Source organism: Phyllostomus discolor, chromosome 7 (assembly GCF_004126475.2).
Source record: "Phyllostomus discolor isolate MPI-MPIP mPhyDis1 chromosome 7, mPhyDis1.pri.v3, whole genome shotgun sequence".
NCBI lineage: Eukaryota > Metazoa > Chordata > Mammalia > Chiroptera > Phyllostomidae > Phyllostomus > Phyllostomus discolor.
Genome location: NC_040909.2, coordinates 60425766 through 60443416, shown reverse-complemented (window position 1 = coordinate 60443416; position 17651 = coordinate 60425766).

Below are 17651 nucleotides of genomic sequence, written 5' to 3'. Positions count from 1 at the left end.
AAGCCTATTTTGACATAACTTCTTTCTTCAGTGCTGTGTAGTTTTCTGAGTAAAGGTCTTTTACTCCCTTTGTTAGGTTTATTTCTAGGTACTTTATTTTTCTTGTTGCTATATTAAATGTGTTTTTATGCCTGATTTCTGTTTCTGATATTTCATTGTTGGTATACAAAAATGCCTTTGATTTCAGAATATTGACTTTGCACTCCATTATTTTGCCAAACTGACTTATTAGGTCAAGTAATTTGTTTTTTTGTTTTTTGTTTTTTGTGGGTTTTTTTTTTTTTTTTTTGCAGTCTATAGGATTTTCTCCATATAGCATCATGTCACTTGCAAACAATGACAGTTTTGCTTCCTCCTTTACAATTTGGATGGCTTTTATTTCTTTTCCTTTTCTGATTACTGTGGCTAGGACTTCCAATATTACGTTGAATATATGTTGTGGAAGTATACATCCTTGTATCATTCTTGATCTTTGTGGGAAAGCTCTATTTTTTTGCTCATTGAGTATTGTGTTGGCTGTAGGCCTCTCATATATGGCTTTTATAATGTTGAGTAATGCTTCTGTATTCCCATTTTGCTAATTGTTTTTATCATAAATGTGTGCTATACCTTATCAAATGCTGTTTCTGCATCTATTGATATGATCACGTGATTTTGTATATATTTATGTTTATGTGATATATTACATTTATTGATTTGTGAATATGGTACCATCATTGCATCCCTGGATGAATCCCACTTGGTCATGGTGTACGATTTTTAATGTATTGTTGGATGTGGTTTTCCAATATCTGGTTGAGGATTTTAGCATTTATGTTCATCAGCGATATTGGCCTGAAGTTTTCTTTCTTTGTTGTGTCTTTATCTATTTTGGGGATTAGGATGATGCTGGCTTCATAAAAAGAGTTTTGGGGTCTTCTGAATTCTTAAATATTTTGGAATAATCTGTGAAGGATAGGGCTTAGCTCCCTTTAAAGCTTTGTAAAGTTCTCCTGTGAAACCATCTGGTTCAGGGCTTTTGTGTGTTGAGAGTTTTTTGATTACTGTTCCAATTGCTTCACCTGTTATTGGTCTGTTCAGGCTTTCTGCTTCTTCTTCATTCAATTTTGGGAGATTATATTTTTCTAGAAATTTGTCCATTTCACCTAGGTTTTCAAATTTCTTGGCATATACTTCTTCATAGTAACTTCTTACAATCCTTTGTGTTCCTATGGTGTCAATTGTAATTTCTCCTCTTTTATTTCTGGTTGTGTTTATTTGGATCCTCTCTTTTTTTCTTGATGAAATTTCTTAAAGTTTGTTGATTTTGTTTGTCTTTTCAAAGAACAAGCTCCTGCATTCATTAATCCTTAGAATTGTGCCTTTAGTCTCTATGTCATTTAATTCTGCTCTGATCTCGGCTATTTCCTTCCTTTTACTTGTTCTGGGCTGTCTTTGTTGTTGTTCCTTGAGTTCTTGTAGGCATAGGGTTAGATTGTTTATTTGAAATGTTTCTATCTTTTTTTGGTAGGCCTGTATTTCTAAGAACTTTCGTCTCAGGACTGCCTTCACTGTGTCCCATAAGTTTTGAACTGTTGTCAGTTCATTTTCATTTGTTTCCAGAAACTTTTTGATTTCTTCCCTAATGTCCTTCTTGACCCATTCATTGTTTAATAGCATGCTATTCAATCTCCAAGAATTTGAGTGTTCTGGATTGTTTTCCTTGAGGTTGATTTCTAGTTTTAGGCCTTGTGGTCAGAGAAAATGCTTTCTATGATTTCAGTTTTCTTGAATTTGTTGAGGCTTTTTTGTGTCCTATCATGTGGTCTATCTTTGAAAGTGTTCCATGTGCATTTGAAAAGAATGTGTATTTTGCTTCTTTGGGATGAAAGGCTCTCTCTATATATCAGTTAATTCCATTTCATCTAGGGTATTGTTCAATGCCACAATATCTTTGTTGATATTTAGCTTGAAAGATCTGTCCATTTTTTACAGTGGAGTGTTAAATTCCCTAGTATAATTGTGATGTTGTCAATATCTTTCTTGAAGTCCTCCAAGATTGTCTTTGTGTATTTGGGTGCTCCTATGTTGAGTGCATATATATTTACAATGTTTATGTCTTTTTGATGAATTCTTCCTTTGAGTATTTTGAAGTGACCATCTGGGTCTACTTTTTATTGCTCCTCTTTTATAGTCTATTCCATCTGATAGGAGTATTGCTACTCCAGATTTTTTTTCCTGCCCATTTACTTGGAAATTTGTTTCTAGCCCTGCAGTATGTCTGTGTAGGTTTTTTGTCCTGAGGTGGGTCTTTTGTAGGCAGCGTATGTTTGGGTCATGCTTCCTTATCCATTCTTCTAGTCTATGTCTTTTGATTGGAGTATTTAATTCATTTATGTTTATGTTATTATTAATAAGTACTAATTCACTACCACTTGTTCATGCTTGTATTCCTCTCTCTCTCTCTCTCTTGCTCGCTCTCTCTCTCTCTCTCTCTCTCTCTCTCTTTCTCTCTCTCACTGTTTTTCTTACTGTTCTTAAAGCAGAACCTTTAGTATGTCTTGTAGAACTTGTTTGCAGGAGGTATATTCTTTAAGACTTCTTTCGTTGGGAAGCTTCTTATTTGGCCTTCTATTTTAATTGATAACCCTGCTGAATAATGTAGTCTTCATTGCAGGCCTCTGGTTCTCATTACTTGGAATATTTCTTGCCATTCTCTTCTGGCTTGGAGGGTGTCCTTTGGGAAGTCAGCTGCTAACCTTATTGAGGCTGCCTTGCATGTTACTTTCTATTTTTACCTTGCTGCCTTTAGGATTCTGTCTTTGTCTTGGAATTTTGCCACTTTAATTATGCTGTGTCTTGAAGTGGGCCTCTTTAGGTTCCTGTTGATTCAGATTCTCTGTGTTGCCTGGATTTGTGTGACTTTTTCTCTTATCAAATTAGGGAAGTTTTCCATCATTACCCTTTCAAACAAGTTTTCTATCCCTTGCTCTTCTCCTTCTGGTATCCTTATTATACGCATTTTATTATATTTCATATTGTCTGGCATTTCTTTTAATCCTTCTTCATTCTTTTTCAGCTTCTTTTTCTTTTCTTGCTCTTTCTGGGTGTTCTTTTTCTACTTTGTTCTCCAGCTCACTGATCCGATCTTTTGCTTTATCGATTTTGCTTTTGATCCTTCTACTGTGTTCTTCAGTTCAGAAATTGTATTCTTCATTTCCTCCTGGCTGTTATTGATACTTTCTATTTCCTGTTTCATGTTGATATAGTTTGCAGTGAGCTCATCGTAGTTTCCCTGTGGCTTCTGGTAATTCACTGTGAGCTCATTGAGCTTCCTGATAAGCTTTGCTTTGAAGTCAATATCTGATAGTTGTTGCCTCTATTTCATTTAGCATTCTTTCTGAGGCTTCCCCTTTCCTTTCATTTGGGGATTGTTCCTTTGTCTTCCCATCGTTTGTGAGACTCTTCTTGTTAGCCTCAGCTTCTTAAATCAATCTGTTCTGACTCTGTAGGTTTATGGTGTAAACTTCTATGGTAGAATACCTGTGAGATTCAGTGGTGCCGTGTCCTTGATCTCCCGAGCTCACTGGTCTTGGGCTGTCGTTTAAGTTGGTTCTGTGTTTGTCTTTGGGTTTTGATTGTTATTGGGTCTTTCTTTGGTGGGTCCTTCCTGCCAGCTGGGTACCTGAGGGTCGCTCTGTCCATCACCTCTTGTATTTTGTTGTGCTGGTGAGGGCAGGTTGTGTCGAAGCTGGTTCTTCCATGTGTACAAGGTTTTGAGGATTCTGTCTTGCTGTTGTTCAGTTGTTCGTTCTGGGTAATTTCTCCACTATTTATTTGTATGTACTGATAGGTCCTGGGTGGAGTTGAGTGTGGCTTCCACTCCCTTCTTCACCTTCTCCTGTTGTTATCTGTTGGTTGTTCCTTTTTTGTTGTGTTTCCTCTTACGGTGGGTATCCTCGTGTTCACAGCTTCTAGCTACTCTTTTTTGTGATCAATTGGAGGGGGAAGGCAAAATAGTTTAAGACAGCAGGAGTGTGTTCTATGATATTTAAAGTCCCAATCTGTAGAGAATATATAGGATATTCTTTCTATATGCGTAGAAAGCATATAGAAGTGTTAACTGTGATATTTCTCCCAACTAGCTACTTTTTAGAAAGGGTGGTAAAAAGATAAGACTGTTGTTAGTGGTGGAGAGGATTATGAGTTGCATCTAGAAAGCAGTGAGGTTGTGGAAGTTATCTTTTTGAGGTAGGGTGAGAGTAAAGGATAGCAAATAGGTGTAGTGTGTGAGACAAATGAGTTAGCCACCACAGTAAATAAGTTAAGGAAAAAGTGAAGTGAGCTAAGATCCAGGAGGGGTCCTGTCGAACTATTTACAATGGTATGGAACATCAATTATTTACAATAGTAATGGAACAATAATCATATGACAGAACCTATGTGATCTAAATAACAAGAATAGGAAGTATAGGACCTAGAGTAGTGTGCTATTGGAACACAATGAAGTGAAGGATGGAAAATTAAAAATACATTGTGAAAGAGAGAACAAGGGAATCCAGTCAACCAATGTAATTTAACAAGCCAAGCAAAGAAGACTAAACAGAAAGAACAGAAATACAACAATACTAATAAACTAAAAGATGTAAGAATAATGAAAAATAATAATAATAATACAGATATGCAATAACTTGCCAGTTCTCTGGAGCAGTACTGTGAAATTTGTCTCACTGTCTCAGTTGTTGGGATTACCCCTCTTTTGGTCTAACTCTGGTCCTTTCACAGCTCCAGGTTTTATTGTCACACTTATGGGAATTTTTTTAAAAAGGGATTACAGGAACAAATTTGGAGGACACATGGACAAAAACTAAGGGTGGGGGGTAATGGGGGGAAGGGGGGAGGGTTGGGTGGAGGGGCTGAAACGGGAGTAGGGGGCAGAAAACTGTACTTGAACAATGATTGAAAAAAAAAAAAAAAAGGAAGGAAGGAAGAAAGAATCAAAAAGGAAAGAAAGGAAGAAGGGATAACAAAAGAAAGAAGGAATTTTTAAAAATTAAAATAAAAAAAGAGCCTCCTGTTGACTTTAAACCAACAAAGCTAGTTCTGCTGGTCTTCCTGGCTGCAGCAGGCTGAGGGTGGATTGGTTTCGCTTTTCTTCCTTCCTGAGCATACTCTTCACAGTTGCTCAGCCTCTACCCCAATCCCTCAGTTTGCTGTTGGGCCCCCAGTGCCCTTCTGTCCCCAGCCTATGCCTTCAGTCCACCAGTTGCACTGTTCTTGAGGTGTACCAGTTAGGGGCGACTCACATACTGTTGTGGAAAATCCACCCACACACGGGGAGATAACAAAGCACAAACTTTATTTCCCGGGGGCCCAGAGGGGGTGGTTAACATCCAAATCCTCTGAGCACTGATCCTCACTCTCCCGGGGTTTAAATAGTCCCAGGCTCCCTACCTACGTGGCGAAGCAAGGTTACAGAAGCTGAATGTGGAAGTTAGGTCCAGCTACCTTATATGGGAGACAAAGGGAAAACGCAGGAGGAATTTGCAGAAGCTACAGAGTACGGGAGCTTATCATGGGAGTCTGTGTACGACCTTGAGTAACTGGCCATTGCTTTGGTTACGACTTGTCTGCTTTTACAGTCCTGTGTGAAATTTTGCAAGTGTTAAAGTTACAGAGCATAAGAAACTTTTGGAGTTTTCTTTTCCTGCCACATTCCCCCCTTTGATGCTATCAGGTGTTTTCATCCCTTTTAGCATCACTAATACCTGGCTATAAGGCTGAGGTCCTTGGGAGGGTTACAACTGCTGATACTGGTATTGGTACCACCAGAGGGCTAGCACTGTGGCGGCTGCCCTATGAGTTACTGTAGCCCTAGGTGCAGGACTAAGGTCTGGAGGATGCAGGGTCCTATATGCCTGACACCTCCGGATCTGGTACTTCATGGTCCTGGATGTTACTCTAGTCTAGTATACCTTCCCTCCCCAAGTGCAGAGGGATTGCTGTGACTGAATGCAACCCGATGGCATGTCAGTGGAGGAGCTGAAAGCTGACCCTGGGAGATAGTAAGAGACCACTTTACTGCTGAGCATAATCCTATGCCTGGGGGTACTACATTTGCAGGCTGGGGCTGAGACAGGGGCCACATTTGTTAAGCAAAGCATACAATAAATCCAAATACAGAGATCAAACAGAGACAAACTATTTCTAGGGTGACCCGCTTTGCAGGGATTCTGTTCCTCAGGGGCCACAGTCACTAGTCCAATTGTTAATGCTCCTGCGAAGGTGCCAATTAAAGTCAGGTACCCTGAGGAACAACGGTCTATTCCTTGGTGTCATTTTTACTGGTTGGCATCCTCCACTGTCTTAGCATGGGTTTTGGCACAGGCCTAGTCCTCGGGTCTTTGGGATCTGCTGCTGTCTTGGCCCAGCTGTAGTAGATCCAAGGGGTGACTCCTGCAGCAGTAAGTTTGTCCAGGGCAGTCTAGTTTTCTAGTCTGCATACTTGGCAACTTTCTTGTCTTTAACTATATAGCTGCTTCTATCCATGCAGTGGGTGACATCAACATCAGGTTGGGCCAGGGGCTGGTCCTGGAGGTCTGGCCGGCTGGCATGGACCTCTTTAGTTACTCTAAGACAGTCGTGGTCCAGATCTTTAAGTTCTGCCAGTAAGTAGGTGGCTGGATTGACTTGTTTCATGGTCTTAATATGCACCCTTGGGTTTCCTTGGAGGATGCCCTGGTATTGAGTCAGTCTGGGGTTCAACAGCCACTTATGCCCCTTGCAAGAGGGGTATGGCAGCAGTGACTGCCCTCAGATGAGGTGGCCAGCCGGTGGCGCCAGCAGATGTCCAACTGCTTAGACAGGTGAGCCACCGGGTGTTGCCATGGTCTGACAGGCTGGGCCAGGACCCAAGGGCTACCTTGTCTCTCTTGTGGGTGTACAGATTAAAAGACCGCCCTGGCTTTGACAGTGCAAGGGCAGGAACATTACTGAGGAACCTCTTAATATTTGGAAGGCTTTTTCTTAATGTCCGGACCCTTCAAAGCCTGGTAGTAGGGCCGAGTTCTACAGCCACAGGGTGCAGGCTGGCTTTCCCTAAGGAGAACAAGCATTTTTCTTAGAAATCAGACAAGGTTCTAGAGGGCGTTGGCAACTCTGCCATTTTCTGTCCTCGCCCCTGATCACACCGTGAGTACTTCCGGCAAGCCTGGTTGCTGAGCTCTGCACCTGGCAACATTGCCGGAGCCCCGGGTGAGCTTGCAGGCCACTGGGGCAGGTGAACCCGATAGAGCACCGTGAAGGGCCATGACAGAGGACTGCGCAGACGGCTGTAGGGGGCCACTTCAGCAGCATGTGCGTTCCCTCCTGGCACCGATCTAGGGATGGGCCGCCAGGAGGTTGTCCATGTACTGCAGAATCATCAGGTCCATGCCCCCTTAGCGAGGGGTCTCCTGCTAGGGCTTCCCAAACAGGGCTGGGGAGTTCTTAAACCTCTGGGGCAGTCTAGTTCAGGTTAACTGAGTCTTGACCGCTGTGTGCGGAAAATGGGTTGGTTGGAAGGTGCCACAGGAATGCAGGAGAAGGCATCCTTCAGATTAAGGCAGGTAAACCACGTTGCTGTTGGGGGAAGCTGGCTCGGGAGGGTGCACGGGTTCGGAACCACTTGGTGGCGGCTGTTGGCTGCTTCGTAGACAGCCCACAGATCCTGGACAGGCCAGTACCCGCTCCCGTCTGGCTGTCATCATGGGCCTGGGCAGGTGTGGCCCCATGTTATGGAGCCAGTTTTTCTCCAAGCTCCCACTCAGGGGACCTGCCTCCCTGTCACATCCTGGGCAGGGGAGTCTTTTTTAACTACCTGGCCCAGAGCATGGCCACAGCCATTTAGCATATCCAAGTGACCAGCTGAAGGCTATAGGCATGTTAAATGACCATGCCATAGGCCAACTGCAAAACTGGTGCTGTACAATATAGTCCCGCATATTTTGCTCTGTGTGTCCCTTCTCCAACTTATACCTGCGGGGAAGGGGTGAAGACATCCTAAAATTTCCTGGGTACCTTGAATTCTGGACTCCGTCCCAAATGCCCATTTGGGGTTCCCCCCCTTGGCTGCAACTTGTAACAATTTTTCATTTTAGGTATATACCCACTTTAAATTCTTTTAAAGGACAATGGACGAAGGTCTCATCTTCTTGTAACTGCTTCCGGGTAGAAATGGACATTGTTTTACCTACCCGTGGGTCTGGGGTGCCCTGAAAGTGGGTGCAGCATGGAGGGAGTCCTGCCTGTAAAGGGAAGGACCTTACAGAATCCTGGTCGCTTGGCTATTACCAGGAAGTTGCAGGCTTGGTGTCCAAAGGCTGGCATTACTGGACCGTTGGCATCCTGGTTATATTCTGGGGGTGACAGATTTGGAAAGAGTTGGAAGGCACAATTAAATCATAATCATTAAATGACAAAGGCAGGCGCTTAGGTATGGCTTATCTGGAGGAAGGTGTACAGGACATGCTACACCTATCCAAAGCTTTTGTGGTCCATTATACTTTACTCAGGCTGAAGGGAATATATTATGATTTCCCTCTTTTCAGATATCTAAACCTTTCCTGTTCAAGCTACTAAGACAGAAAAGGGAAAATCAGTTTTAAAGTGAAGCCCACAGATCGCCCAAACTGCTTACTAACCCAACCACTTAGTTTAGCCAAACCATTGGGCTCCAGGGGGCGACGATCAAAACGGGTTCCTTAAGTGAGGCCTACATTGCAACCAATCAATCAGGCAATGAAGTCATAGGCATACATCCTATGAAAACAAGAACACACAGGTTAATTCACACAATAGTCCCCAAACCAGCCTCCATGCCTGTGAGACTGTCTTTTGGGAAGGCATTTAGTTGCAAGTTCCTTTTTGCAATGACATTCAGCAATGGCAATTTGACAGGTCCTTTATACCTGTAAATTGTACATTTTGATGATATTACAAAACCAGTTTTAACCTTCAAATGAAAACAAACTTTTAAGACAGCTAGCTGTGTTATTCTGATGTTTAATACTGAGCACAGTGATTTTCCTTGAACTATAATTTTTCTCCTTAAGATCACCTTCACTGTTATTAAAGGGACTACTTTGAGTTCTGTTTTTTTATTTTGACTGTTCGTTTGCATAAACACACCAAGAGCAGCTTGAATTACTTATGATTTCTGATTCTGCTTTGCTGGAACTCACACAGGGAACCTTCAGATTGACTTTTCAGTCCGCCCCCTTAGGGCACAGAACCAGAGCCATACATCTGCCATCTGGCTTCGCCTGTACCAGTTGTTTCACTCAGATCCTTGAGTTTTTCATTGTGCTTACAGGTTCCCTTTTGGCCATCTTTCATGAAAGTAACCTTCGTTCCTTCCCTGGAAAGACTGCCATGAACTGCACAACCAACCAAAGTGTCAGGCTTTTCTCATGGGCTTACGCTAGCTTCACAAGTCAATCCCAGTTCCTCAGGGCTTTCTGGTGACGACCAGAACCCATACATGCCTCCTTCAGACGTGACATTCCAGTCAAAGTCTTGGTTAACAAAACCACTATTAACTACTGGTCTTATTGGTCTTATGCAAAGAAACCTTATGTTTTCACTTACTCCTTCAGAATGCCAAATTCTGGAGGGATCAGGTAGGGAGAAAAATACAAAGCATGAAGGAAAATCTTTTCCCTTCTGATATTTACCAGGCTTCTTAAAACCTTTACTGCTACAGACTTATCTAACATTTACAACCCTTTTATTTTTCATGTATTTTCTGATATCCATTAAGAGTGTATTTCCATGCCTTATACCTTTTATTATTAACTAACATCACATAATTTCAAAACTCTTACTTTTCCATTTATCTTTACAGTTTCCCACAGACCTTCATTTATATATATATATATATATATATATATATATATATATATATATATATATGTAAATTATTTACTTTTCTACAGAGTGTGAAGTTTTAACCTTCCCTGGAATCCTTTACTTCCTTTTCAGAGCAGATGCAGAGCAAAACCCAAAACACAGAGTTTCCAGAACAGTACACAGGTAGGGGCATTGTCTCACACAGAGACATGCTCCTTCAGGCCCGGTCTTTTGGCAGAGACATGCTGCTTTGCCTTTGGCTGAAGCGCTTATCAGCCCCAAATGACCCTTCCTGGGTCCCAAGTGGCAAAGGCATCTTCCCCAACTGGTTACAGGCAACGTTAAACAGATTTTAAGTACAGAGGGTTTTGATCAGAAACAACACTGCTCTTTTCCCACAAAACCAGAAAACAAATAGCTGAGGTTTCCTTTACTCCAGGTTTAAAACTTTACATTCTTTATACATAATTTTGCTTATTCAGATTTAATCATTATTCTTTTAATCCTGGTTTCTTTCTCACTCTGGGAAGGACAGCCGAAAGTCCCTGGCACTGCACGCTGCAGTTTTCTGAAGCTCAGACCCTGCAAACACCCTACAGGCCAGATGTTTTCCTTAAACTTCAATACATGTCCTTCAGAGCCATTCTTATCAGAACCAGTTACACAAAGAACCAGGCGGATGCAGTCTGGAGACAGCCCTTAGCCTGGCACCTTGCCCAGTTCCAAGATAGAGGGGCTCTCACATGACCCATTATCCAAGATGACGACAACCATGCACCTCCACCCTGGGGGGGCACTCACATGGCTCATCCTCCATTTCACCCAAAATGGCGGCACACCCACATACATGCAATATAGTACTGTGGCAGAAACCACCCCAACCCATGATGAATCCTCCCAACTGACGCAGACAAACAAAGGAAAAAGGGGAAATCTTTCACACGCCTGCCGCAGGTGGGGGGCCCAATCAGACTCCGTAAGCCTGGCTGGCTCGTGGAGTCACAAACACATTCACACACAGAGCCACACAGACAGCCACACAGAAGTTAGCTGTCCCTCCCCCCCGAGAAGGAGCCTGATGGTCTGGGTCTAAGCCCAGACCCCTGAATTTTCCGGTCAAGGGGTGATCAGTCCCTCTCAGATCCTCGGGGTCAGGTCCCTAGGGCACATACCAATACCTGATTGGCGCCTCTGACGGTTCGTGGTTCGTCTCTCACCTCCGCCCGGGTGTTAGAGCAGTCGGGGATGCGGCACGGGAGTCTCTGCCCTGGGAAGCCTGGAATCGCCAGGGCACGTGCTCCTCCCCTGCAGCAGGGCTCCCCTGCGGACTCCCCTGGTCACCTTCACTGGAGGCAAAATACCTGCTCGTGTGAGGGATTTCCCGGCCAATACACCAAAATGTTGTGGAAAATCCACCCACACATGGGGAGATAACAAAGCACAAACTTTATTTCCCGGGGGCCCAGAGGGGGTGGTTAACATCCAAATCCTCTGAGCACTGATCCTCACTCTCCCGGGGTTTAAATAGTCCCAGGCTCCCTACCTACGTGGCGAAGCAAGGTTACAGAAGCTGAATGTGGAAGTTAGGTCCAGCTACCTTATATGGGAGACAAAGGGAAAACGCAGGAGGAATTTGCAGAAGCTACAGAGTACGGGAGCTTATCATGGGAGTCTGTGTATGACCTTGAGTAACTGGCCATTGCTTTGGTTATGACTTGTCTGCTTTTACAGTCCTGTGTGAAATTTTGCAAGTGTTAAAGTTACAGAGCATAAGAAACTTTTGGAGTTTTCTTTTCCTGCCACAATACCACCTTCTCACTCTTTACTATCCTAGATTCTAGGGGCTCTCAGAACCCCTTCAGGGTAGTTCAGCTCTCTCCCCACTCAGTTATGTCTTTCTGGGGATTCCTGGCTCCCTGAGCCCTGAAGCTCTTCTCTATGGGGGCATCTCCACCTTCCTCTTAGAGAGCCAGTTGGCCCTGCAGTGCAAGGGTGCAGACAGGCACCTGCCTCCTCTGCTGCTGCCCCCAAGGCACAGGGGTTGTGTATAAGGTGCCTGTTGGCAGCAGGGTCAGGTGCACTCTGTCCCCAGGGCTGCAGGTATGAGAGCTCAGACTCTGCTGCTGGGGCAGGATGGGCAGCCTCTGGGCCACAGGGTCAGGTGTGAGCCCTCCCTGGGGCTGTGGGTGTATCATGTGGCCTCCACTGCTACAGCAGGAGCGCAGCCACTGACGCCAGGCCGGGGTAGGGGTGCAGGAGACAGGGGTGAATTCCCCAAACAGCCACTGAGTGCCTCTTTTTTCTCTTTTTCTTTTTTTAAAATTTCTCCTATTCAAGCCTGCTGCTCCAAACAAGCACGTGGCCTCTATCACAGCCAAACTCTCCAATCAGACCAGGGACTGACTGGGTCAGGGTCTGTTATGGCCCAACTCTTCCTAGCTGGCTTCCACAGTCTCAGTGAGTGCACACCACCCCTGTCTGTTTGCCACTTTGTCCTTATCCACCCTGCTGCAACTTCAAGCATCCAGGTCCCTCCTGGTTCTGCTCAAACCTTGTTTGGTAGGGGAGGAAGCCCTTGACCTGGCATTCTCCCAAGAATCCTGCAACAGAACCAGCGGGTGTCGGGCCTTGGGCTGCAGCCACCCTGGCCCCTGCACTGGTCCTGGGGACCATATTGCTGAAGCACTCTCTTTACAGTCTAATTTTTCAATGTCCTCTGCAATTTTTGGTCTCCAAACTTCATATAGGCTAGGATACTGTTGGCTGTTCACTCTGTTCCTTAAAAGATCAGCTAGGTGTTTCACCCATGCACAAGGGGAAGTGGACTCCACTCCCACCTATCTCGCCTCTACCTTCAGTCTATTTTTGTTTCTTTAACTTCTCTAATTATACTGAAACTTCTTGAGGGCAGAAACCATTTCTGACTCATCTTGCATTCCCTGCAGATCATTATAGGCAATTCAGGGGATCCAAAATATCTATGCTGCTTTGCCACTCAAATTCCCTTCAGTTCACATTCAAATTTAACTTTGACAGAAGTCCATTTGTAACCTGAACCACAGAGAATATTGAAAGACCATTCTGATTAGTGAGCTGTGGTTCTTAACTGAGGACCTCACTGAATCTCCCACCTTTGTACAGCTGGTTTTGGAGATGCAGGGGAGGCATTTTTCATCACAAAATTTGGAGGAGTTGCAACTGACATTTAGTGCCCAGGGTTCAAGGATACAACACATAAAATATGAAAAACAGTCCTATGTAACAAGAATTTGTCCTGCTAGCATGTCAGTAATACCTCTTGGAGAACACTCATACCTAGCTATTCTTTACCTAGTTAGGTTAATAATTGTCTTTGTTATGTGCAGTTATCTTGTGCCAGCCACTAGCTAAAATGTTAATATACCTGTGGGTAGATTCTCTGGGTTTAGCATGCATTAGAATCACATGGAAGATGGATTAAAATACAGATTGCTAGTCCTCACACCCAAAGTTTTTGATACAGTATGTCTGAGTTGTAATGAAATAATTAACAAAAAGGTTGGAACATTCTAGGAATGGAAAAGTAGAGAGAATACTGGCTCTCAAGGGGTTTACATCCCAGTGGAATAGCAATATAATAAATATGCAAAGGCACAAATAAGTACTTCCAAACATAGGATGTGCTATGAATAAATAGAATAGGGGAATTACTTGGAAAAGGGAAGTAGGAATGTTGAGGTCTGAGAGGACTCTTCCAAAGAGATGAAATTTGAGCTGAGCTGTGAATGCAAAACAGGAGCCAGGAACATAAATTGATGGATGAGTGTTCCAAGTACAGACTGAAGCAGGTGTAAAGGCACAGTGGAACTGTGTAACCCATCAATACCAGGGCACAATGTGGCTGAAGGAGCACAGAATTAGAAACTAGATTTAGATTCTTTTTCCTTTAGGATGCAGGGTAACTATAGAGCCTTAAATATGCCATGTGGTCTATGTGTTTGTTTTGTATTGGTCAAATAAGGAAAGCCTTATTCGACTGTTGGGAGGGTAACAGGTGTACTGCTGTAGATGTATTTGAAAAAGTTAAAGTTTTTACACAAATCTCTATTGCTTTAAGTATTATGTAATAGGATAATGCTTCAAAAATGTGGTAGGTTGGAGAAAATACTTGGTCAAAACTGAGACCAAGAGGGAGAAACACAAGAACACTAACAAGTTAGAAAAAAAAAAAAAAAACAGACAAATTTATTTATATTTATTTAGTGGCTGGAATGCAAAGCTTTTCTCTTGTGTTAGCATTGAGGAAGACTTGGAGATTCTCCTGGACTGAAATTTAATCAAAGTCATGGTCCACAAAGCATAAGTGATCTTGTACCTTTTGAAACATCACTAAATAGGAGTTCTGAATCACTTCCTCACACACCCAAAAGAAAGATAATGATCAAATTAAAAACAAAAAAACACCAGAACTTCTAGACAATCAAACTCCATGGAATTCCAACAATCAAGGAGTTAAAGAAGAACCATTCATCAAGACTGGTAGGAGGGGCAAAGAGAGGAACCTGGGGTGGGGAGAACACAAGGCAAGGCAGGGGATGGCAGACAGGGTCTCCCAAATTTTCATGTGGATGACTGGAGGAAAAACTATGGAGCAAGACAAACTGTGCAACCCAGGGTTCCAGCACAGGAAACTAAAGGCTCAAAACCTCTGCCTGTAAAAAACCTATGCGGGTTTCAGCAGCGGGAAAAACTCCCAGCCTCAAAGGAGAGTTCATTGGAGAAACCCATGGGGTCCTAGAATGTACACCAACCCACCCACCTGGGAATCAGAATCTGAAAGGGTACAATCTGCTTGTGGGAAGCAAGGGAAGTAGTGGAAAGTAGAGTGAGAGATGAGCAAGCTAGTAAGAAGCATTGTTCCCTCTCTGACACATCCCCCACATACAGCACCACAACTCAGAAACCTGGATTGCTCCACCCCTTACAACATAACAGCTGCACCAGGACAAAGAATTATGGCTAAAATGAAACAACACATCAAAACTACAAAAAAAGAACTAAGCAACAAAGAGATAGACAACCTATCAGATGCAGAGTTCAAAATACTGGTAATCAAGATGCTCACAGAAATAATTAAGTTTGGTTACAAAATGAAGAAAGAAATGAAGTCTATACAAAGTGAAATAAAGGAAAATATACAAGGAACGAACAGTGAAGGAAAGGAAAATGGGGACCAGATCAACAGTTTGGAGCAGAAAGAAGAAATATACATTCAACTAGAACAGAGTGAAGAAACAAGAATTCAAAAAAATTAAAAAATGAGGACAGTCTTGGGAACCTCTGGGAAAACTTTAAACATTCCAACATCTAAATCTTAGGGGTACCAGAAGGTGAAGAGAAAGAGACATAAATTTAAAACTTATTTGGAAAAATAAGAAGGAAAATTAATGAAGGAAAATTTCCACAATCTGGTGAAGAAACAAGACATGGAAGTCCAGGAAACACAGAGAGTCCCAAAAAAGTAGGATCCAGGAAGAAACACACCAAGGCACATCATAATTAAGTTACCTAATGTTAAATATAAGGACAGAATCTTAAAAGTAGCAAGACAAAAGGAGACAATTACCTACAAAAGAGTTCCCATAAGACTGTCAGCTGATTTCTCAAAAGAAACCTTACAGGCAAGAAAGGGCTGGAAAGTATTCAAAGTCATGAAATTCGAGGACCTACCTCCAAAATCTTGGAGCAAAGCTATCCAGCAAAGCTATCATTTAGAATGGTAGGGCAGATAAAAGGGCAGAAAAAGGAGTTAATAATAAGAAGGCTTTATTATATGAAATGTTGAAGGGACTTATCCAAGAAAAAGAAGAAATAAAAAACTATGAAGAGTAAAATGACAGGAAACTCACAACTTTCAACAACTGAACCTCAAAAAATGAAAAAAAAAAAAAACCTAAGCAAACAACTAGAATAGGAACAGAACCACAGAAGTAGAGATTGCATGGAGAGTTATCAGTGGGGAGGTGAAGGGTGAGGGGAAGAATGGGGGGGGGGGAAGGTACAGGTATTGAGAAACAGAGGAATCATCTTCAGACCTAACTGAATGCACCTGCACACAGCATACAAGACATGGTTGATGGAGTGACTCTCAGTCAACCAGCTGGAGGGAAGTTCCCACTAATGAATGACCCAACAACAATCAAAATCCAATTACATCCAGAAAGCCAATATAAATGACCTAAAGGGCATACCAAGAGCGTCAAGTTCAGGAGATCAAGGAGACTGCACCACTGAATCTCACAGGTCTCCTACCATAGAAGTTCACACCAAACGCTCAGAGAGTCAAAAGAGATCAATTTAAGAAGCATAGGAAAACAAGAACAGTCTCACAAACAATGGGAAGACAGAAAAACAACCCCAAAACAAAAAGAAAGGAGGAATCCTCAGTAAGAAACATAAATTAAATAAAGGCAAGTATCTGAACTCTCAGTATCTGAGTTCAAAACAATGATTATAAGGAAGCTTAATGAGCTCAGTGAGAATTACCAGAAACTAAAGGGAAGATATAAGGAACTGACTGCTAATTACACCAGAGAATTATATAGAAATATCCCACATAATTAAAAGGAACATAGAAACTATCAACAAGAACCAAAAGGAAATGAAGAAAACAGTCTCTGAATTGAAGAACACAGTAGAGAGAATCAAAAGTACACTAGATGAAGCAGAAGATCAAATCACCAAGCTGGAGGACAAGGTAGAAAAAAAGTCAACAAAAGAGCAAGAAAAGGAAAAAAGGACCCAAGAAGAACAAAAAAGGGTTAAGAGAACTACACAACAACATGAAACATAATAATATCCATATAAAAGGAATACCAGAAAGGGAAGAAGAGGAGAAAAGGATAGAAAGGCTGTTTGAAAAAGTAATGATGGAAAGCTTCCCTGATTTGATAAGAGAAAAAGTTACATAAATCCAGGAAAGACAGAGGACCCAAATCAAGAACTATTCAAACAGGACCACTACAAGACACACTATAATTATAATGGCTAAATTCAAAAACAAAGAATCATAAAGGTAGCAAGGGAGGAACAGGAAGTAACATACAAGGGAGCCCCGATAAGACTAGCAGTTGACTTCTCAATGGAAACAATAAGAGCCAGAAGGCAATGGTAAGAAATATTCCAAGTAGTGAAAAGCAAAAGTGTGCAACCAACACTACTCTGCTCAGCAAGGCTCTCAATGAAACAGGAAGGTGAAATAAGGAGTTTCCCAGACAAAAGAAGGCTGAAAGACACCTCCACCAAACCAGCACTCCAAGATAGGCTAAAGTGACTGCTTTAAGAAAAGGAAGAAAAAGAGTGAAAGAGAGGAACACAGGTACGAAAGGAGTAAAATGGCAATGAATAAGTACCTATTAATAATAACCTTAAACATAAATATATTAAAAGCTCCAATAAAAAATATGGTATAGCTGAATGGATAAGAAAACATGACCCACACATATGCTGCCTACAAGAGACCTGACTCAGAACAAAACACCTACACAGACTGAAAGTGAAGGGTTGAAAAAAAAAATATTCCAAGTAAACAGAGAAGGAAAAAAACCTACTGTCAAAAAAGGATAGACCTTCCAAACAAAATACCAACAATGGGTATTGTGGCATTGAAGAATACCCTGGATCAAATGGACTTAACTGATATATAGAGACAGCCTTTCATCCCAAAGAAGCAAAATACACATGGAACATTTTCAAAGTTAGACCACATGATAGGACACAAAACAAGCCTCAACAAATTCAAGAAA